The 20,367-nt window shown below is 35.3% G+C and overlaps 20 non-coding genes across 20 annotated transcripts; all 20 read left to right on the top strand.

Annotated features, from left to right (window-relative positions):
* Window positions 1-787: 787 nt before the first annotated feature.
* Trnal-uaa (transfer RNA leucine (anticodon UAA)) lies at window positions 788-871 on the top strand. The gene has a single exon. It is a non-coding gene; the product is annotated as a tRNA-Leu (tRNA).
* Window positions 872-1,513: 642 nt separating this feature from the next.
* Window positions 1,514-1,597, top strand: Trnal-uaa (transfer RNA leucine (anticodon UAA)). The gene has a single exon. It is a non-coding gene; the product is annotated as a tRNA-Leu (tRNA).
* A 1,012-nt stretch (window positions 1,598-2,609) lies between these two features.
* Trnal-uaa (transfer RNA leucine (anticodon UAA)) lies at window positions 2,610-2,693 on the top strand. Its single transcript has one exon. It is a non-coding gene; the product is annotated as a tRNA-Leu (tRNA).
* A 648-nt stretch (window positions 2,694-3,341) lies between these two features.
* On the top strand, window positions 3,342-3,425 carry Trnal-uaa (transfer RNA leucine (anticodon UAA)). The gene has a single exon. It is a non-coding gene; the product is annotated as a tRNA-Leu (tRNA).
* A 1,012-nt stretch (window positions 3,426-4,437) lies between these two features.
* Window positions 4,438-4,521, top strand: Trnal-uaa (transfer RNA leucine (anticodon UAA)). Its single transcript has one exon. It is a non-coding gene; the product is annotated as a tRNA-Leu (tRNA).
* A 642-nt stretch (window positions 4,522-5,163) lies between these two features.
* Trnal-uaa (transfer RNA leucine (anticodon UAA)) lies at window positions 5,164-5,247 on the top strand. The gene has a single exon. It is a non-coding gene; the product is annotated as a tRNA-Leu (tRNA).
* A 1,012-nt stretch (window positions 5,248-6,259) lies between these two features.
* Trnal-uaa (transfer RNA leucine (anticodon UAA)) lies at window positions 6,260-6,343 on the top strand. The gene has a single exon. It is a non-coding gene; the product is annotated as a tRNA-Leu (tRNA).
* Window positions 6,344-7,350: 1,007 nt separating this feature from the next.
* Trnal-uaa (transfer RNA leucine (anticodon UAA)) lies at window positions 7,351-7,434 on the top strand. The gene has a single exon. It is a non-coding gene; the product is annotated as a tRNA-Leu (tRNA).
* Window positions 7,435-8,082: 648 nt separating this feature from the next.
* Window positions 8,083-8,166, top strand: Trnal-uaa (transfer RNA leucine (anticodon UAA)). The gene has a single exon. It is a non-coding gene; the product is annotated as a tRNA-Leu (tRNA).
* Window positions 8,167-9,908: 1,742 nt separating this feature from the next.
* Window positions 9,909-9,992, top strand: Trnal-uaa (transfer RNA leucine (anticodon UAA)). Its single transcript has one exon. It is a non-coding gene; the product is annotated as a tRNA-Leu (tRNA).
* A 642-nt stretch (window positions 9,993-10,634) lies between these two features.
* Trnal-uaa (transfer RNA leucine (anticodon UAA)) lies at window positions 10,635-10,718 on the top strand. The gene has a single exon. It is a non-coding gene; the product is annotated as a tRNA-Leu (tRNA).
* A 1,012-nt stretch (window positions 10,719-11,730) lies between these two features.
* On the top strand, window positions 11,731-11,814 carry Trnal-uaa (transfer RNA leucine (anticodon UAA)). Its single transcript has one exon. It is a non-coding gene; the product is annotated as a tRNA-Leu (tRNA).
* Window positions 11,815-12,456: 642 nt separating this feature from the next.
* Trnal-uaa (transfer RNA leucine (anticodon UAA)) lies at window positions 12,457-12,544 on the top strand. Its single transcript has one exon. It is a non-coding gene; the product is annotated as a tRNA-Leu (tRNA).
* A 1,012-nt stretch (window positions 12,545-13,556) lies between these two features.
* On the top strand, window positions 13,557-13,640 carry Trnal-uaa (transfer RNA leucine (anticodon UAA)). The gene has a single exon. It is a non-coding gene; the product is annotated as a tRNA-Leu (tRNA).
* A 1,378-nt stretch (window positions 13,641-15,018) lies between these two features.
* Trnal-uaa (transfer RNA leucine (anticodon UAA)) lies at window positions 15,019-15,102 on the top strand. Its single transcript has one exon. It is a non-coding gene; the product is annotated as a tRNA-Leu (tRNA).
* A 642-nt stretch (window positions 15,103-15,744) lies between these two features.
* Trnal-uaa (transfer RNA leucine (anticodon UAA)) lies at window positions 15,745-15,828 on the top strand. Its single transcript has one exon. It is a non-coding gene; the product is annotated as a tRNA-Leu (tRNA).
* A 1,012-nt stretch (window positions 15,829-16,840) lies between these two features.
* On the top strand, window positions 16,841-16,924 carry Trnal-uaa (transfer RNA leucine (anticodon UAA)). Its single transcript has one exon. It is a non-coding gene; the product is annotated as a tRNA-Leu (tRNA).
* A 1,378-nt stretch (window positions 16,925-18,302) lies between these two features.
* Window positions 18,303-18,386, top strand: Trnal-uaa (transfer RNA leucine (anticodon UAA)). Its single transcript has one exon. It is a non-coding gene; the product is annotated as a tRNA-Leu (tRNA).
* Window positions 18,387-19,028: 642 nt separating this feature from the next.
* Trnal-uaa (transfer RNA leucine (anticodon UAA)) lies at window positions 19,029-19,112 on the top strand. The gene has a single exon. It is a non-coding gene; the product is annotated as a tRNA-Leu (tRNA).
* A 1,012-nt stretch (window positions 19,113-20,124) lies between these two features.
* Window positions 20,125-20,208, top strand: Trnal-uaa (transfer RNA leucine (anticodon UAA)). Its single transcript has one exon. It is a non-coding gene; the product is annotated as a tRNA-Leu (tRNA).
* Window positions 20,209-20,367: the final 159 nt, after the last annotated feature.

The raw sequence follows: 20,367 nt of genomic DNA, 5'->3' as shown, positions 1-20,367 counted from the left end.
TTTACTCTATTAATAGATGAAAATTTATCGAATTGATAGCATGGCTAATAAAACGTCATCAGAATGGCCGAGCGGTCTAAGGCGCCGGATTTAAGCTCTGGTTCTCGAAAGAGAGCGTCGGTTCGAACCCCACTTCTGACAACAGAATGTCTGAACTTTTTAAAGATTGACAAAAACGAGAGGAAACTATTTCAGACAAAATATCTCATCATATTTTTTAAAGTATTTAATTTATGAGGGTTTTATTCAAGTAAAGAATAATTATTCTTTTAATAATACGTTCGACGGAGATAGGGATAAAAAATTAGTTCATGCTGCAATATTCGAGATATGTTCATTTATCGCAGGTATATATGGTTTGTCTTTTTACTCTATTCCTAGATGAAAATTTATCGAATCGATAGCATGGCTTATAAAGTGTCGTCAGTATGGCTGAGCGGTCTAAGGCGCAACACTTAAGCTGTGGTTCTCGAAAGAGAGCGCGGGTTCGAACCCCACTTCTGAAAAAGGTTGTCTGAACTTTTTAAAGATTGACAAAAACGAGAGGAAACTATTTCAGACAGAGTTATCTCATCATATTTTTAAGAATATTTAATTTATGAGGGTTTTATTCAAGTAAAGAATAATTATTCTTTTCATAATACGTTCGACGGAGATAGGGAGAAAAAATTAGTTCATGCTGCAATATTCGAGATATGTTCATTTATCGCAGGTACATATGGTTTGTCTTTTTACTCTATTCATTGCTGAAAATTTATCGAATCGATAGCATGGCTGTTAAAGCGCCGTCAGAGTGGCCGAGCGGTCTAAGGCGCCAGATTTAAGCTCTGGTTCTCGAACGAGAGCGTGGGTTCGAACCCCACTTCTGACAAGAGGTTGTCTTAACATTTTAAAGATTGACAAAAACGAGATTAAACTATTTCAGACAGAGTTATCTCATCATATTTTTAAGAGTATTTAATTTATGAATGTTTTATTCAAGTAAAGAATAATTATTCTTTTCATAATACGTTCGACGGAGATAGGGAGAAAAAATTAGCTGCAATATTCGAGATATGTTCATTTATCGCAGGTACATATGGTTTGTCTTTTTACTCTATTCATTGCTGAAAATTTATCGAATCGATAGCATGGCTTATAAAGTGTCGTCAGTATGGCTGAGCGGTCTAAGGCGCCAGACTTAAGCTGTGGTTCTCGAAAGAGAGCGTGGGTTCGAACCCGACTTCTGAAAACAGGTTGTCTGAACTTTTTAAAGATTGACAAAAACGAGAGGAAACTATTTCGGACAGAGTTATCTCATCATATTTTTAAGAATATTTAATTTATGAGGGTTTTATTCAAATAAAGAATAATTATTCTTTTCATAATACGTTCGACGGAGATAGGGAGAAAAAATTAGTTCATGCTGCAATATTCGAGATATGTTCATTTATCGCAGGTACATATGGTTTGTCTTTTTACTCTATTCATTGCTGAAAATTTATCGAATCGATAGCATGGATGGTAAAACGTCGTCGGAATGGCCGAGAGGTCTAAGGCGCCAGATTTAAGCTCTGGTTCTCGAAAGAGAGGGTGGGTTCGAACCCCACTTCTGACAGCACCGTTTCTGAGCTCTTTAAAGATTGACAAAAACGAGAGGAAACTATTTCAGACAGAGTTATCTCATCATATTTTTAAGAGTATTTAAATTATGAGGGTTTTATTCAAGTAAAGAATAATTATTCTTTTCATAATACGTTCGACGGAGATAGGGAGAAAAAATTAGTTCATGCTGTAGTATTCGAGATATGTTCATTTATCGCAGGTACATATGGTTTGTCTTTTTACTCTATTAATAGATGAAATATTATCGAATTGATAGCATGGCTAATAAAACGTCATCAGAATGGCCGAGCGGTCTAAGGCGCCGGATTTAAGCTCTGGTTCTCGAAAGAGAGCGTCGGTTCGAACCCCACTTCTGACAACAGAATGTCTGAACTTTTTAAAGATTGACAAAAAGGAGAGGAAACTATTTCAGACAAAATATCTCATCATATTTTTAAAAGTATTTAATTTATGAGGGTTTTATTCAAGTAAAGAATAATTATTCTTTTAATAATACGTTCGACGGAGATAGGGATAAAAAATTAGTTCATGCTGCAATATTCGAGATATGTTCATTTATCGCAGGTATATATGGTTTGTCTTTTTACTCTATTCCTAGATGAAAATTTATCGAATCGATAGCATGGCTTATAAAGTGTCGTCAGTATGGCTGAGCGGTCTAAGGCGCAACACTTAAGCTGTGGTTCTCGAAAGAGAGCGCGGGTTCGAACCCGACTTCTGAAAAAGGTTGTCTGAACTTTTTAAAGATTGACAAAAACGAGAGGAAACTATTTCAGACAGAGTTATCTCATCATATTTTTAAGAATATTTAATTTATGAGGGTTTTATTCAAGTAAAGAATAATTATTCTTTTCATAATACGTTCGACGGAGATAGGGAGAAAAAATTAGTTCATGCTGCAATATTCGAGATATGTTCATTTATCGCAGGTACATATGGTTTGTCTTTTTACTCTATTCATTGCTGAAAATTTATCGAATCGATAGCATGGCTGTTAAAGCGCCGTCAGAGTGGCCGAGCGGTCTAAGGCGCCAGATTTAAGCTCTGGTTCTCGAACGAGAGCGTGGGTTCGAACCCCACTTCTGACAAGAGGTTGTCTTAACATTTTAAAGATTGACAAAAACGAGATTAAACTATTTCAGACAGAGTTATCTCATCATATTTTTAAGAGTATTTAATTTATGAATGTTTTATTCAAGTAAAGAATAATTATTCTTTTCATAATACGTTCGACGGAGATAGGGAGAAAAAATTAGTTCATGCTGCAATATTCGAGATATGTTCATTTATCGCAGGTACATATGGTTTGTCTTTTTACTCTATTCATTGCTGAAAATTTATCGAATCGATAGCATGGCTTCTAAAGTGTCGTCAGTATGGCTGAGCGGTCTAAGGCGCCAGACTTAAGCTGTGGTTCTCGAAAGAGAGCGTGGGTTCGAACCCGACTTCTGAAAACAGGTTGTCTGAACTTTTTAAAGATTGACAAAAACGAGAGGAAACTATTTCGGACAGAGTTATCTCATCATATTTTTAAGAATATTTAATTTATGAGGGTTTTATTCAAATAAAGAATAATTATTCTTTTCATAATACGTTCGACGGAGATAGGGAGAAAAAATTAGTTCATGCTGCAATATTCGAGATATGTTCATTTATCGCAGGTACATATGGTTTGTCTTTTTACTCTATTCATTGCTGAAAATTTATCGAATCGATAGCATGGCTGGTAAAACGTCGTCGGAATGGCCGAGAGGTCTAAGGCGCCAGATTTAAGCTCTGGTTCTCGAAAGAGAGCGTGGGTTCGAACCCCACTTCTGACAGCACCGTTTCTGAACTTTTTAAAGATTGACAAAAACGAGAGGAAACTATTTCAGACAGAGTTATCTCATCATATTTTTAAGAGTATTTACATTATGAGGGTTTTATTCAAGTAAAGAATAATTATTCTTTTCATAATACGTTCGACGGAGATAGGGAGAAAAAATTAGTTTATGCTGTAGTATTCGAGATATGTTCATTTATCGCAGGTACATATGGTTTGTCTTTTTACTCTATTAATAGATGAAAATTTATCGAATTGATAGCATGGCTAATAAAACGTCATCAGAATGGCCGAGCGGTCTAAGGCGCCGGATTTAAGCTCTGGTTCTCGAAAGAGAGCGTCGGTTCGAACCCCGCTTCTGACAACAGAATGTCTGAACTTTTTAAAGATTGACAAAAACGAGAGGAAACTATTTCAGACAAAATATCTCATCATATTTTTAAAAGTATTTAATTTATGAGGGTTTTATTCAAGTAAAGAATAATTATTCTTTTAATAATACGTTCGACGGAGATAGGGATAAAAAATTAGTTCATGCTGCAATATTCGAGATATGTTCATTTATCGCAGGTATATATGGTTTGTCTTTTTACTCTATTCCTAGATGAAAATTTATCGAATCGATAGCATGGCTTATAAAGTGTCGTCAGTATGGCTGAGCGGTCTAAGGCGCAACACTTAAGCTGTGGTTCTCGAAAGAGAGCGCGGGTTCGAACCCCACTTCTGAAAAAGGTTGTCTGAACTTTTTAAAGATTGACAAAAACGAGAGGAAACTATTTCAGACAGAGTTATCTCATCATATTTTTAAGAATATTTAATTTATGAGGGTTTTATTCAAGTAAAGAATAATTATTCTTTTCATAATACGTTCGACGGAGATAGGGAGAAAAAATTAGTTCATGCTGCAATATTCGAGATATGTTCATTTATCGCAGGTACATATGGTTTGTCTTTTTACTCTATTCATTGCTGAAAATTTATCGAATCGATAGCATGGCTGTTAAAGCGCCGTCAGAGTGGCCGAGCGGTCTAAGGCGCCAGATTTAAGCTCTGGTTCTCGAACGAGAGCGTGGGTTCAAACCCCACTTCTGACAAGAGGTTGTCTTAACATTTTAAAGATTGACAAAAACGAGATTAAACTATTTCAGACAGAGTTATCTCATCATATTTTTAAGAGTATTTAATTTATGAATGTTTTATTCAAGTAAAGAATAATTATTCTTTTCATAATACGTTCGACGGAGATAGGGAGAAAAAATTAGCTGCAATATTCGAGATATGTTCATTTATCGCAGGTACATATGGTTTGTCTTTTTACTCTATTCATTGCTGAAAATTTATCGAATCGATAGCATGGCTTATAAAGTGTCGTCAGTATGGCTGAGCGGTCTAAGGCGCCAGACTTAAGCTGTGGTTCTCGAAAGAGAGCGTGGGTTCGAACCCGACTTCTGAAAACAGGTTGTCTGAACTTTTTAAAGATTGACAAAAACGAGAGGAAACTATTTCGGACAGAGTTATCTCATCATATTTTTAAGAATATTTAATTTATGAGGGTTTTATTCAAATAAAGAATAATTATTCTTTTCATAATACGTTCGACGGAGATAGGGAGAAAAAATTAGTTCATGCTGCAATATTCGAGATATGTTCATTTATCGCAGGTACATATGGTTTGTCTTTTTACTCTATTCATTGCTGAAAATTTATCGAATCGATAGCATGGATGGTAAAACGTCGTCGGAATGGCCGAGAGGTCTAAGGCGCCAGATTTAAGCTCTGGTTCTCGAAAGAGAGCGTGGGTTCGAACCCCACTTCTGACAGCACCGTTTCTGAACTCTTTAAAGATTGACAAAAACGAGAGGAAACTATTTCAGACAGAGTTATCTCATCATATTTTTAAGAGTATTTAAATTATGAGGGTTTTATTCAAGTAAAGAATAATTATTCTTTTCATAATACGTTCGACGGAGATAGGGAGAAAAAATTAGTTCATGCTGTAGTATTCGAGATATGTTCATTTATCGCAGGTACATATGGTTTGTCTTTTTACTCTATTAATAGATGAAAATTTATCGAATTGATAGCATGGCTAATAAAACGTCATCAGAATGGCCGAGCGGTCTAAGGCGCCGGATTTAAGCTCTGGTTCTCGAAAGAGAGCGTCGGTTCGAACCCCACTTCTGACAACAGAATGTCTGAACTTTTTAAAGATTGACAAAAACGAGAGGAAACTATTTCAGACAAAATATCTCATCATATTTTTAAAAGTATTTAATTTATGAGGGTTTTATTCAAGTAAAGAATAATTATTCTTTTAATAATACGTTCGACGGAGATAGGGATAAAAAATTAGTTCATGCTGCAATATTCGAGATATGTTCATTTATCGCAGGTATATATGGTTTGTCTTTTTACTCTATTCCTAGATGAAAATTTATCGAATCGATAGCATGGCTTATAACGTGTCGTCAGTATGGCTGAGCGGTCTAAGGCGCAACACTTAAGCTGTGGTTCTCGAAAGAGAGCGCGGGTTCGAACCCCACTTCTGAAAAAGGTTGTCTGAACTTTTTAAAGATTGACAAAAACGAGAGGAAACTATTTCAGACAGAGTTATCTCATCATATTTTTAAGAATATTTAATTTATGAGGGTTTTATTCAAGTAAAGAATAATTATTCTTTTCATAATACGTTCGACGGAGATAGGGAGAAAAAATTAGTTCATGCTGCAATATTCGAGATATGTTCATTTATCGCAGGTACATATGGTTTGTCTTTTTACTCTATTCATTGCTGAAAATTTATCGAATCGATAGCATGGCTGTTAAAGCGCCGTCAGAGTGGCCGAGCGGTCTAAGGCGCCAGATTTAAGCTCTGGTTCTCGAACGAGAGCGTGGGTTCGAACCCCACTTCTGACAAGAGGTTGTCTTAACGTTTTAAAGATTGACAAAAACGAGATTAAACTATTTCAGACAGAGTTATCTCATCATATTTTTAAGAGTATTTAATTTATGAATGTTTTATTCAAGTAAAGAATAATTATTCTTTTCATAATACGTTCGACGGAGATAGGGAGAAAAAATTAGCTGCAATATTCGAGATATGTTCATTTATCGCAGGTACATATGGTTTGTCTTTTTACTCTATTCATTGCTGAAAATTTATCGAATCGATAGCATGGCTTATAAAGTGTCGTCAGTATGGCTGAGCGGTCTAAGGCGCCAGACTTAAGCTGTGGTTCTCGAAAGAGAGCGTGGGTTCGAACCCGACTTCTGAAAACAGGTTGTCTGAACTTTTTAAAGATTGACAAAAACGAGAGGAAACTATTTCGGACAGAGTTATCTCATCATATTTTTAAGAATATTTAATTTATGAGGGTTTTATTCAAATAAAGAATAATTATTCTTTTCATAATACGTTCGACGGAGATAGGGATAAAAAATTAGTTCATGCTGCAATATTCGAGATATGTTCATTTATCGCAGGTATATATGGTTTGTCTTTTTACTCTATTCCTAGATGAAAATTTATCGAATCGATAGCATGGCTTATAAAGTGTCGTCAGTATGGCTGAGCGGTCTAAGGCGCAACACTTAAGCTGTGGTTCTCGAAAGAGAGCGCGGGTTCGAACCCGACTTCTGAAAAAGGTTGTCTGAACTTTTTAAAGATTGACAAAAACGAGAGGAAACTATTTCAGACAGAGTTATCTCATCATATTTTTAAGAATATTTAATTTATGAGGGTTTTATTCAAGTAAAGAATAATTATTCTTTTCATAATACGTTCGACGGAGATAGGGAGAAAAAATTAGTTCATGCTGCAATATTCGAGATATGTTCATTTATCGCAGGTACATATGGTTTGTCTTTTTACTCTATTCATTGCTGAAAATTTATCGAATCGATAGCATGGCTGTTAAAGCGCCGTCAGAGTGGCCGAGCGGTCTAAGGCGCCAGATTTAAGCTCTGGTTCTCGAAAGAGAGCGTGGGTTCGAACCCCACTTCTGACAAGAGGTTGTCTTAACATTTTAAAGATTGACAAAAACGAGATTAAACTATTTCAGACAGAGTTATCTCATCATATTTTTAAGAGTATTTAATTTATGAATGTTTTATTCAAGTAAAGAATAATTATTCTTTTCATAATACGTTCGACGGAGATAGGGAGAAAAAATTAGTTCATGCTGCAATATTCGAGATATGTTCATTTATCGCAGGTACATATGGTTTGTCTTTTTACTCTATTCATTGCTGAAAATTTATCGAATCGATAGCATGGCTTCTAAAGTGTCGTCAGTATGGCTGAGCGGTCTAAGGCGCCAGACTTAAGCTGTGGTTCTCGAAAGAGAGCGAGGGTTCGAACCCGACATCTGAAAACAGGTTGTCTGAACTTTTTAAAGATTGACAAAAACGAGAGGAAACTATTTCGGACAGAGTTATCTCATCATATTTTTAAGAATATTTAATTTATGAGGGTTTTATTCAAATAAAGAATAATTATTCTTTTCATAATACGTTCGACGGAGATAGGGAGAAAAAATTAGTTCATGCTGCAATATTCGAGATATGTTCATTTATCGCAGGTACATATGGTTTGTCTTTTTACTCTATTCATTGCTGAAAATTTATCGAATCGATAGCATGGCTGGTAAAACGTCGTCGGAATGGCCGAGAGGTCTAAGGCGCCAGATTTAAGCTCTGGTTCTCGAAAGAGAGCGTGGGTTCGAACCCCACTTCTGACAGCACCGTTTCTGAACTTTTTAAAGATTGACAAAAACGAGAGGAAACTATTTCAGACAGAGTTATCTCATCATATTTTTAAGAGTATTTACATTATGAGGGTTTTATTCAAGTAAAGAATAATTATTCTTTTCATAATACGTTCGACGGAGATAGGGAGAAAAAATTAGTTTATGCTGTAGTATTCGAGATATGTTCATTTATCGCAGGTACATATGGTTTGTCTTTTTACTCTATTAATAGATGAAAATTTATCGAATTGATAGCATGGCTAATAAAACGTCATCAGAATGGCCGAGCGGTCTAAGGCGCCGGATTTAAGCTCTGGTTCTCGAAAGAGAGCGTCGGTTCGAACCCCGCTTCTGACAACAGAATGTCTGAACTTTTTAAAGATTGACAAAAACGAGAGGAAACTATTTCAGACAAAATATCTCATCATATTTTTAAAAGTATTTAATTTATGAGGGTTTTATTCAAGTAAAGAATAATTATTCTTTTAATAATACGTTCGACGGAGATAGGGATAAAAAATTAGTTCATGCTGCAATATTCGAGATATGTTCATTTATCGCAGGTATATATGGTTTGTCTTTTTACTCTATTCCTAGATGAAAATTTATCGAATCGATAGCATGGCTTATAAAGTGTCGTCAGTATGGCTGAGCGGTCTAAGGCGCAACACTTAAGCTGTGGTTCTCGAAAGAGAGCGCGGGTTCGAACCCGACTTCTGAAAAAGGTTGTCTGAACTTTTTAAAGATTGACAAAAACGAGAGGAAACTATTTCAGACAGAGTTATCTCATCATATTTTTAAGAATATTTAATTTATGAGGGTTTTATTCAAGTAAAGAATAATTATTCTTTTAATAATATGTTCGACGGAGATAGGGAGAAAAAATTAGTTCATGCTGTAGTATTCGAGATATGTTCATTTATCGCAGGTACATATGGTTTGTCTTTTTACTCTATTAATAGATGAAAATTTATCGAATTGATAGCATGGCTAATAAAACGTCATCAGAATGGCCGAGCGGTCTAAGGCGCCGGATTTAAGCTCTGGTTCTCGAAAGAGAGCGCCGGTTCGAACCCCACTTCTGACAACAGAATGTCTGAACTTTTTAAAGATTGACAAAAACGAGAGGAAACTATTTCAGACAAAATATCTCATCATATTTTTAAAAGTATTTAATTTATGAGGGTTTTATTCAAGTAAAGAATAATTATTCTTTTAATAATACGTTCGACGGAGATAGGGATAAAAAATTAGTTCATGCTGCAATATTCGAGATATGTTCATTTATCGCAGGTATATATGGTTTGTCTTTTTACTCTATTCCTAGATGAAAATTTATCGAATCGATAGCATGGCTTATAAAGTGTCGTCAGTATGGCTGAGCGGTCTAAGGCGCAACACTTAAGCTGTGGTTCTCGAAAGAGAGCGCGGGTTCGAACCCCACTTCTGAAAAAGGTTGTCTGAACTTTTTAAAGATTGACAAAAACGAGAGGAAACTATTTCAGACAGAGTTATCTCATCATATTTTTAAGAATATTTAATTTATGAGGGTTTTATTCAAGTAAAGAATAATTATTCTTTTCATAATACGTTCGACGGAGATAGGGAGAAAAAATTAGTTCATGCTGCAATATTCGAGATATGTTCATTTATCGCAGGTACATATGGTTTGTCTTTTTACTCTATTCATTGCTGAAAATTTATCGAATCGATAGCATGGCTGTTAAAGCGCCGTCAGAGTGGCCGAGCGGTCTAAGGCGCCAGATTTAAGCTCTGGTTCTCGAACGAGAGCGTGGGTTCGAACCCCACTTCTGACAAGAGGTTGTCTTAACATTTTAAAGATTGACAAAAACGAGATTAAACTATTTCAGACAGAGTTATCTCATCATATTTTTAAGAGTATTTAATTTATGAATGTTTTATTCAAGTAAAGAATAATTATTCTTTTCATAATACGTTCGACGGAGATAGGGAGAAAAAATTAGCTGCAATATTCGAGATATGTTCATTTATCGCAGGTACATATGGTTTGTCTTTTTACTCTATTCATTGCTGAAAATTTATCGAATCGATAGCATGGCTTATAAAGTGTCGTCAGTATGGCTGAGCGGTCTAAGGCGCCAGACTTAAGCTGTGGTTCTCGAAAGAGAGCGTGGGTTCGAACCCGACTTCTGAAAACAGGTTGTCTGAACTTTTTAAAGATTGACAAAAACGAGAGGAAACTATTTCGGACAGAGTTATCTCATCATATTTTTAAGAATATTTAATTTATGAGGGTTTTATTCAAATAAAGAATAATTATTCTTTTCATAATACGTTCGACGGAGATAGGGAGAAAAAATTAGTTCATGCTGCAATATTCGAGATATGTTCATTTATCGCAGGTACATATGGTTTGTCTTTTTACTCTATTCATTGCTGAAAATTTATCGAATCGATAGCATGGATGGTAAAACGTCGTCGGAATGGCCGAGAGGTCTAAGGCGCCAGATTTAAGCTCTGGTTCTCGAAAGAGAGCGTGGGTTCGAACCCCACTTCTGACAGCACCGTTTCTGAACTCTTTAAAGATTGACAAAAACGAGAGGAAACTATTTCAGACAGAGCTATCTCATCATATTTTTAAGAGTATTTAAATTATGAGGGTTTTATTCAAGTAAAGAATAATTATTCTTTTCATAATACGTTCGACGGAGATAGGGAGAAAAAATTAGTTCATGCTGTAGTATTCGAGATATGTTCATTTATCGCAGGTACATATGGTTTGTCTTTTTACTCTATTAATAGATGAAAATTTATCGAATTGATAGCATGGCTAATAAAACGTCATCAGAATGGCCGAGCGGTCTAAGGCGCCGGATTTAAGCTCTGGTTCTCGAAAGAGAGCGTCGGTTCGAACCCCACTTCTGACAACAGAATGTCTGAACTTTTTAAAGATTGACAAAAACGAGAGGAAACTATTTCAGACAAAATATCTCATCATATTTTTAAAAGTATTTAATTTATGAGGGTTTTATTCAAGTAAAGAATAATTATTCTTTTAATAATACGTTCGACGGAGATAGGGATAAAAAATTAGTTCATGCTGCAATATTCGAGATATGTTCATTTATCGCAGGTATATATGGTTTGTCTTTTTACTCTATTCCTAGATGAAAATTTATCGAATCGATAGCATGGCTTATAAAGTGTCGTCAGTATGGCTGAGCGGTCTAAGGCGCAACACTTAAGCTGTGGTTCTCGAAAGAGAGCGCGGGTTCGAACCCCACTTCTGAAAAAGGTTGTCTGAACTTTTTAAAGATTGACAAAAACGAGAGGAAACTATTTCAGACAGAGTTATCTCATCATATTTTTAAGAATATTTAATTTATGAGGGTTTTATTCAAGTAAAGAATAATTATTCTTTTCATAATACGTTCGACGGAGATAGGGAGAAAAAATTAGTTCATGCTGCAATATTCGAGATATGTTCATTTATCGCAGGTACATATGGTTTGTCTTTTTACTCTATTCATTGCTGAAAATTTATCGAATCGATAGCATGGCTGTTAAAGCGCCGTCAGAGTGGCCGAGCGGTCTAAGGCGCCAGATTTAAGCTCTGGTTCTCGAACGAGAGCGTGGGTTCGAACCCCACTTCTGACAAGAGGTTGTCTTAACATTTTAAAGATTGACAAAAACGAGATTAAACTATTTCAGACAGAGTTATCTCATCATATTTTTAAGAGTATTTAATTTATGAATGTTTTATTCAAGTAAAGAATAATTATTCTTTTCATAATACGTTCGACGGAGATAGGGAGAAAAAATTAGCTGCAATATTCGAGATATGTTCATTTATCGCAGGTACATATGGTTTGTCTTTTTACTCTATTCATTGCTGAAAATTTATCGAATCGATAGCATGGCTTATAAAGTGTCGTCAGTATGGCTGAGCGGTCTAAGGCGCCAGACTTAAGCTGTGGTTCTCGAAAGAGAGCGTGGGTTCGAACCCGACTTCTGAAAACAGGTTGTCTGAACTTTTTAAAGATTGACAAAAACGAGAGGAAACTATTTCGGACAGAGTTATCTCATCATATTTTTAAGAATATTTAATTTATGAGGGTTTTATTCAAATAAAGAATAATTATTCTTTTCATAATACGTTCGACGGAGATAGGGAGAAAAAATTAGTTCATGCTGCAATATTCGAGATATGTTCATTTATCGCAGGTACATATGGTTTGTCTTTTTACTCTATTCATTGCTGAAAATTTATCGAATCGATAGCATGGCTGGTAAAACGTCGTCGGAATGAATGGCCGAGAGGTCTAAGGCGCCGGATTTAAGCTCTGGTTCTCGAAAGAGAGCGTGGGTTCGAACCCCACTTCTGACAGCACCGTTTCTGAACTTTTTAAAGATTGACAAAAACGAGAGGAAACTATTTCAGACAGAGTTATCTCATCATATTTTTAAGAGTATTTAAATTATGAGGGTTTTATTCAAGTAAAGAATAATAATTCTTTTCATAATACGTTCGACGGAGATAGGGAGAAAAAATTAGTTCATGCTGTAGTATTCGAGATATGTTCATTTATCGCAGGTACATATGGTTTGTCTTTTTACTCTATTAATAGATGAAAATTTATCGAATTGATAGCATGGCTAATAAAACGTCATCAGAATGGCCGAGCGGTCTAAGGCGCCGGATTTAAGCTCTGGTTCTCGAAAGAGAGCGTCGGTTCGAACTCCACTTCTGACAACAGAATGTCTGAACTTTTTAAAGATTGACAAAAACGAGAGGAAACTATTTCAGACAAAATATCTCATCATATTTTTAAAAGTATTTAATTTATGAGGGTTTTATTCAAGTAAAGAATAATTATTCTTTTAATAATACGTTCGACTGAGATAGGGATAAAAAATTAGTTCATGCTGCAATATTCGAGATATGTTCATTTATCGCAGGTATATATGGTTTGTCTTTTTACTCTATTCCTAGATGAAAATTTATCGAATCGATAGCATGGCTTATAAAGTGTCGTCAGTATGGCTGAGCGGTCTAAGGCGCAACACTTAAGCTGTGGTTCTCGAAAGAGAGCGCGGGTTCGAACCCGACTTCTGAAAAAGGTTGTCTGAACTTTTTAAAGATTGACAAAAACGAGAGGAAACTATTTCAGACAGAGTTATCTCATCATATTTTTAAGAATATTTAATATATGAGGGTTTTATTCAAGTAAAGAATAATTATTCTTTTCATAATACGTTCGACGGAGATAGGGAGAAAAAATTAGTTCATGCTGCAATATTCGAGATATGTTCATTTATCGCAGGTACATATGGTTTGTCTTTTTACTCTATTCATTGCTGAAAATTTATCGAATCGATAGCATGGCTGTTAAAGCGCCGTCAGAGTGGCCGAGCGGTCTAAGGCGCCAGATTTAAGCTCTGGTTCTCGAACGAGAGCGTGGGTTCGAACCCCACTTCTGACAACAGGTTGTCTTAACATTTTAAAGATTGACAAAAACGAGATTAAACTATTTCAGACAGAGTTATCTCATCATATTTTTAAGAGTATTTAATTTATGAATGTTTTATTCAAGTAAAGAATAATTATTCTTTTCATAATACGTTCGACGGAGATAGGGAGAAAAAATTAGTTCATGCTGCAATATTCGAGATATGTTCATTTATCGCAGGTACATATGGTTTGTCTTTTTACTCTATTCATTGCTGAAAATTTATCGAATCGATAGCATGGCTTATAAAGTGTCGTCAGTATGGCTGAGCGGTCTAAGGCGCCAGACTTAAGCTGTGGTTCTCGAAAGAGAGCGTGGGTTCGAACCCGACTTCTGAAAACAGGTTGTCTGAACTTTTTAAAGATTGACAAAAACGAGAGGAAACTATTTCGGACAGAGTTATCTCATCATATTTTTAAGAATATTTAATTTATGAGGTTTTTATTCAAGTAAAAAATAATTATTCTTTTCATAATACGTTCGACGGAGATAGGTAGAAAAAATTAGTTCATGCTGCAATATTAGAGATATGTTAATTTATCGCAGGTACATATGGTTTGTCTTTTTACTCTATTAATTGCTGAAAATTTATCGAATCGATAGCATGTCTGTTAAAGCGTCGTCAGAATGGCCGAGCGGTCTAAGTCGCCAGATTTAAGCTCTGGTTCTCGAAAGAGAGCGTCGGATCGAACCCCACTTCTGACAACAGGTTGTCTGAACTTTTTAAAGATTGACAAAAACGAGAGGAAAATATTTCAGACAAAATATCGCATTATATTTTTAAAAGTATTTAATTTATGAGGGTTTTATTCAAGTAAAGAATAATTATTCTTTTAATAATACGTTCGACGGAGATAGGGATAAAAAATTAGTTCATGCTGCAATATTCGAGATATGTTCATTTATCGCAGGTATATATGGTTTGTCTTTTTACTCTATTCATAGAGTAAAATTTATCGAATCGATAGCATGGCTGTTAAAGCGTCGTCAGAATGGCCGTGCGGTCTAAAGCGCCAGATTTAAGCTCTGGTTATCGAAAGAGAGCGCGGGTTCGAACCCGACTTCTGAAAAAGGTTGTCTGAACTTTTTAAAGATTGACAAAAACGAGAGGAAACTATTTCAGACAGAGTTATCTCATCATATTTTTAAGAATATTTAATTTATGAGGGTTTTATTCAAGTAAAGAATAATTATTCTTTTCATAATACGTTCGACGGAGATAGGGAGAAAAAATTAGTTCATGCTGCAATATTCGAGATATGTTCATTTATCGCAGGTACATATGGTTTGTCTTTTTACTCTATTCATTGCTGAAAATTTATCGAATCGATAGCATGGCTGTTAAAGCGCCGTCAGAGTGGCCGAGCGGTCTAAGGCGCCAGATTTAAGCTCTGGTTCTCGAACGAGAGCGTGGGTTCGAACCCCACTTCTGACAAGAGGTTGTCTTAACATTTTAAAGATTGACAAAAACGAGATTAAACTATTTCAGACAGAGTTATCTCATCATATTTTTAAGAGTATTTAATTTATGAATGTTTTATTCAAGTAAAGAATAATTATTCTTTTCATAATACGTTCGACGGAGATAGGGAGAAAAAATTAGCTGCAATATTCGAGATATGTTCATTTATCGCAGGTACATATGGTTTGTCTTTTTACTCTATTCATTGCTGAAAATTTATCGAATCGATAGCATGGCTTATAAAGTGTCGTCAGTATGGCTGAGCGGTCTAAGGCGCCAGACTTAAGCTGTGGTTCTCGAAAGAGAGCGTGGGTTCGAACCCGACTTCTGAAAACAGGTTGTCTGAACTTTTTAAAGATTGACAAAAACGAGAGGAAACTATTTCGGACAGAGTTATCTCATCATATTTTTAAGAATATTTAATTTATGAGGGTTTTATTCAAATAAAGAATAATTATTCTTTTCATAATACGTTAGACGGAGATAGGGAGAAAAAATTAGTTCATGCTGCAATATTCGAGATATGTTCATTTATCGCAGGTACATATGGTTTGTCTTTTTACTCTATTCATTGCTGAAAATTTATCGAATCGATAGCATGGATGGTAAAACGTCGTCGGAATGGCCGAGAGGTCTAAGGCGCCAGATTTAAGCTCTGGTTCTCGAAAGAGAGCGTGGGTTCGAACCCCACTTCTGACAGCACCGTTTCTGAACTCTTTAAAGATTGACAAAAACGAGAGGAAACTATTTCAGACAGAGTTATCTCATCATATTTTTAAGAGTATTTAAATTATGAGGGTTTTATTCAAGTAAAGAATAATTATTCTTTTCATAATACGTTCGACGGAGATAGGGAGAAAAAATTAGTTCATGCTGTAGTATTCGAGATATGTTCATTTATCGCAGGTACATATGGTTTGTCTTTTTACTCTATTAATAGATGAAAATTTATCGAATTGATAGCATGGCTAATAAAACGTCATCAGAATGGCCGAGCGGTCTAAGGCGCCGGATTTAAGCTCTGGTTCTCGAAAGAGAGCGTCGGTTCGAACCCCACTTCTGACAACAGAATGTCTGAACTTTTTAAAGATTGACAAAAACGAGAGGAAACTATTTCAGACAAAATATCTCATCATATTTTTAAAAGTATTTAATTTATGAGGGTTTTATTCAAGTAAAGAATAATTATTCTTTTAATAATACGTTCGACGGAGATAGGGATAAAAAATTAGTTCATGCTGCAATATTCGAGATATGTTCATTTATCGCAGGTATATATGGTTTGTCTTTTTACTCTATTCCTAGATGAAAATTTATCGAATCGATAGCATGGCTTATAAAGTGTCGTCAGTATGGCTGAGCGGTCTAAGGCGCAACACTTAAGCTGTGGTTCTCGAAAGAGAGCGCGGGTTCGAACCCCACTTCTGAAAAAGGTTGTCTGAACTTTTTAAAGATTGACAAAAACGAGAGGAAACTATTTCAGACAGAGTTATCTCATCATATTTTTAAGAATATTTAATTTATGAGGGTTTTATTCAAGTAAAGAATAATTATTCTTTTCATAATACGTTCGACGGAGATAGGGAGAAAAAATTAGTTCATGCTGCAATATTCGAGATATGTTCATTTATCGCAGGTACATATGGTTTGTCTTTTTACTCTATTCATTGCTGAAAATTTATCGAATCGATAGCATGGCTGTTAAAGCGCCGTCAGAGTGGCCGAGCGGTCTAAGGCGCCAGATTTAAGCTCTGGTTCTCGAACGAGAGCGTGGGTTCGAACCCCACTTCTGACAAGAGGTTGTCTTAACATTTTAAAGATTGACAAAAACGAGATTAAACTATTTCAGACAGAGTTATCTCATCATATTTTTAAGAGTATTTAATTTATGAATGTTTTATTCAAGTAAAGAATAATTATTCTTTTCATAATACGTTCGACGGAGATAGGGAGAAAAAATTAGTTCATGCTGCAATATTCGAGATATGTTCATTTATCGCAGGTACATATGGTTTGTCTTTTTACTCTATTCATTGCTGAAAATTTATCGAATCGATAGCATGGCTTATAAAGTGTCGTCAGTATGGCTGAGCGGTCTAAGGCGCCAGACTTAAGCTGTGGTTCTCGAAAGAGAGCGTGGGTTCGAACCCGACTTCTGAAAACAGGTTGTCTGAACTTTTTAAAGATTGACAAAAACGAGAGGAAACTATTTCGGACAGAGTTATCTCATCATATTTTTAAGAATATTTAATTTATGAGGTTTTTATTCAAGTAAAAAATAATTATTCTTTTCATAATACGTTCGACGGAGATAGGTAGAAAAAATTAGTTCATGCTGCAATATTAGAGATATGTTAATTTATCGCAGGTACATATGGTTTGTCTTTTTACTCTATTAATTGCTGAAAATTTATCGAATCGATAGCATGTCTGTTAAAGCGTCGTCAGAATGGCCGAGCGGTCTAAGTCGCCAGATTTAAGCTCTGGTTCTCGAAAGAGAGCGTCGGATCGAACCCCACTTCTGACAACAGGTTGTCTGAACTTTTTAAAGATTGACAAAAACGAGAGGAAAATATTTCAGACAAAATATCGCATTATATTTTTAAAAGTATTTAATTTATGAGGGTTTTATTCAAGTAAAGAATAATTATTCTTTTAATAATACGTTCGACGGAGATAGGGATAAAAAATTAGTTCATGCTGCAATATTCGAGATATGTTCATTTATCGCAGGTATATATGGTTTGTCTTTTTACTCTATTCATAGAGTAAAATTTATCGAATCGATAGCATGGCTGTTAAAGCGTCGTCAGAATGGCCGTGCGGTCTAAAGCGCCAGATTTAAGCTCTGGTTATCGAAAGAGAGCGCGGGTTCGAACCCGACTTCTGAAAAAGGTTGTCTGAACTTTTTAAAGATTGACAAAAACGAGAGGAAACTATTTCAGACAGAGTTATCTCATCATATTTTTAAGAATATTTAATTTATGAGGGTTTTATTCAAGTAAAGAATAATTATTCTTTTCATAATACGTTCGACGGAGATAGGGAGAAAAAATTAGTTCATGCTGCAATATTCGAGATATGTTCATTTATCGCAGGTACATATGGTTTGTCTTTTTACTCTATTCATTGCTGAAAATTTATCGAATCGATAGCATGGCTGTTAAAGCGCCGTCAGAGTGGCCGAGCGGTCTAAGGCGCCAGATTTAAGCTCTGGTTCTCGAACGAGAGCGTGGGTTCGAACCCCACTTCTGACAAGAGGTTGTCTTAACATTTTAAAGATTGACAAAAACGAGATTAAACTATTTCAGACAGAGTTATCTCATCATATTTTTAAGAGTATTTAATTTATGAATGTTTTATTCAAGTAAAGAATAATTATTCTTTTCATAATACGTTCGACGGAGATAGGGAGAAAAAATTAGCTGCAATATTCGAGATATGTTCATTTATCGCAGGTACATATGGTTTGTCTTTTTACTCTATTCATTGCTGAAAATTTATCGAATCGATAGCATGGCTTATAAAGTGTCGTCAGTATGGCTGAGCGGTCTAAGGCGCCAGACTTAAGCTGTGGTTCTCGAAAGAGAGCGTGGGTTCGAACCCGACTTCTGAAAACAGGTTGTCTGAACTTTTTAAAGATTGACAAAAACGAGAGGAAACTATTTCGGACAGAGTTATCTCATCATATTTTTAAGAATATTTAATTTATGAGGGTTTTATTCAAATAAAGAATAATTATTCTTTTCATAATACGTTCGACTGAGATAGGGAGAAAAAATTAGTTCATGCTGCAATATTCGAGATATGTTCATTTATCGCAGGTACATATGGTTTGTCTTTTTACTCTATTCATTGCTGAAAATTTATCGAATCGATAGCATGGATGGTAAAACGTCGTCGGAATGGCCGAGAGGTCTAAGGCGCCAGATTTAAGCTCTGGTTCTCGAAAGAGAGCGTGGGTTCGAACCCCACTTCTGACAGCACCGTTTCTGAACTCTTTAAAGATTGACAAAAACGAGAGGAAACTATTTCAGACAGAGTTATCTCATCATATTTTTAAGAGTATTTAAATTATGAGGGTTTTATTCAAGTAAAGAATAATTATTCTTTTCATAATACGTTCGACGGAGATAGGGAGAAAAAATTAGTTCATGCTGTAGTATTCGAGATATGTTCATTTATCGCAGGTACATATGGTTTGTCTTTTTACTCTATTAATAGATGAAAATTTATCGAATTGATAGCATGGCTAATAAAACGTCATCAGAATGGCCGAGCGGTCTAAGGCGCCGGATTTAAGCTCTGGTTCTCGAAAGAGAGCGTCGGTTCGAACCCCACTTCTGACAACAGAATGTCTGAACTTTTTAAAGATTGACAAAAACGAGAGGAAACTATTTCAGACAAAATATCTCATCATATTTTTAAAAGTATTTAATTTATGAGGGTTTTATTCAAGTAAAGAATAATTATTCTTTTAATAATACGTTCGACGGAGATAGGGATAAAAAATTAGTTCATGCTGCAATATTCGAGATATGTTCATTTATCGCAGGTATATATGGTTTGTCTTTTTACTCTATTCCTAGATGAAAATTTATCGAATCGATAGCATGGCTTATAAAGTGTCGTCAGTATGGCTGAGCGGTCTAAGGCGCAACACTTAAGCTGTGGTTCTCGAAAGAGAGCGCGGGTTCGAACCCCACTTCTGAAAAAGGTTGTCTGAACTTTTTAAAGATTGACAAAAACGAGAGGAAACTATTTCAGACAGAGTTATCTCATCATATTTTTAAGAATATTTAATTTATGAGGGTTTTATTCAAGTAAAGAATAATTATTCTTTTCATAATACGTTCGACGGAGATAGGGAGAAAAAATTAGTTCATGCTGCAATATTCGAGATATGTTCATTTATCGCAGGTACATATGGTTTGTCTTTTTACTCTATTCATTGCTGAAAATTTATCGAATCGATAGCATGGCTGTTAAAGCGCCGTCAGAGTGGCCGAGCGGTCTAAGGCGCCAGATTTAAGCTCTGGTTCTCGAACGAGAGCGTGGGTTCGAACCCCACTTCTGACAAGAGGTTGTCTTAACATTTTAAAGATTGACAAAAACGAGATTAAACTATTTCAGACAGAGTTATCTCATCATATTTTTAAGAGTATTTAATTTATGAATGTTTTATTCAAGTAAAGAATAATTATTCTTTTCATAATACGTTCGACGGAGATAGGGAGA

This window comes from Argiope bruennichi, chromosome 10, assembly GCF_947563725.1.
Source record: "Argiope bruennichi chromosome 10, qqArgBrue1.1, whole genome shotgun sequence".
NCBI classification, from domain to species: Eukaryota; Metazoa; Arthropoda; class Arachnida; order Araneae; family Araneidae; genus Argiope; species Argiope bruennichi.
Note: the sequence above shows the minus strand (reverse complement) of the source record. Positions and strands in the feature narration are given on the sequence as shown.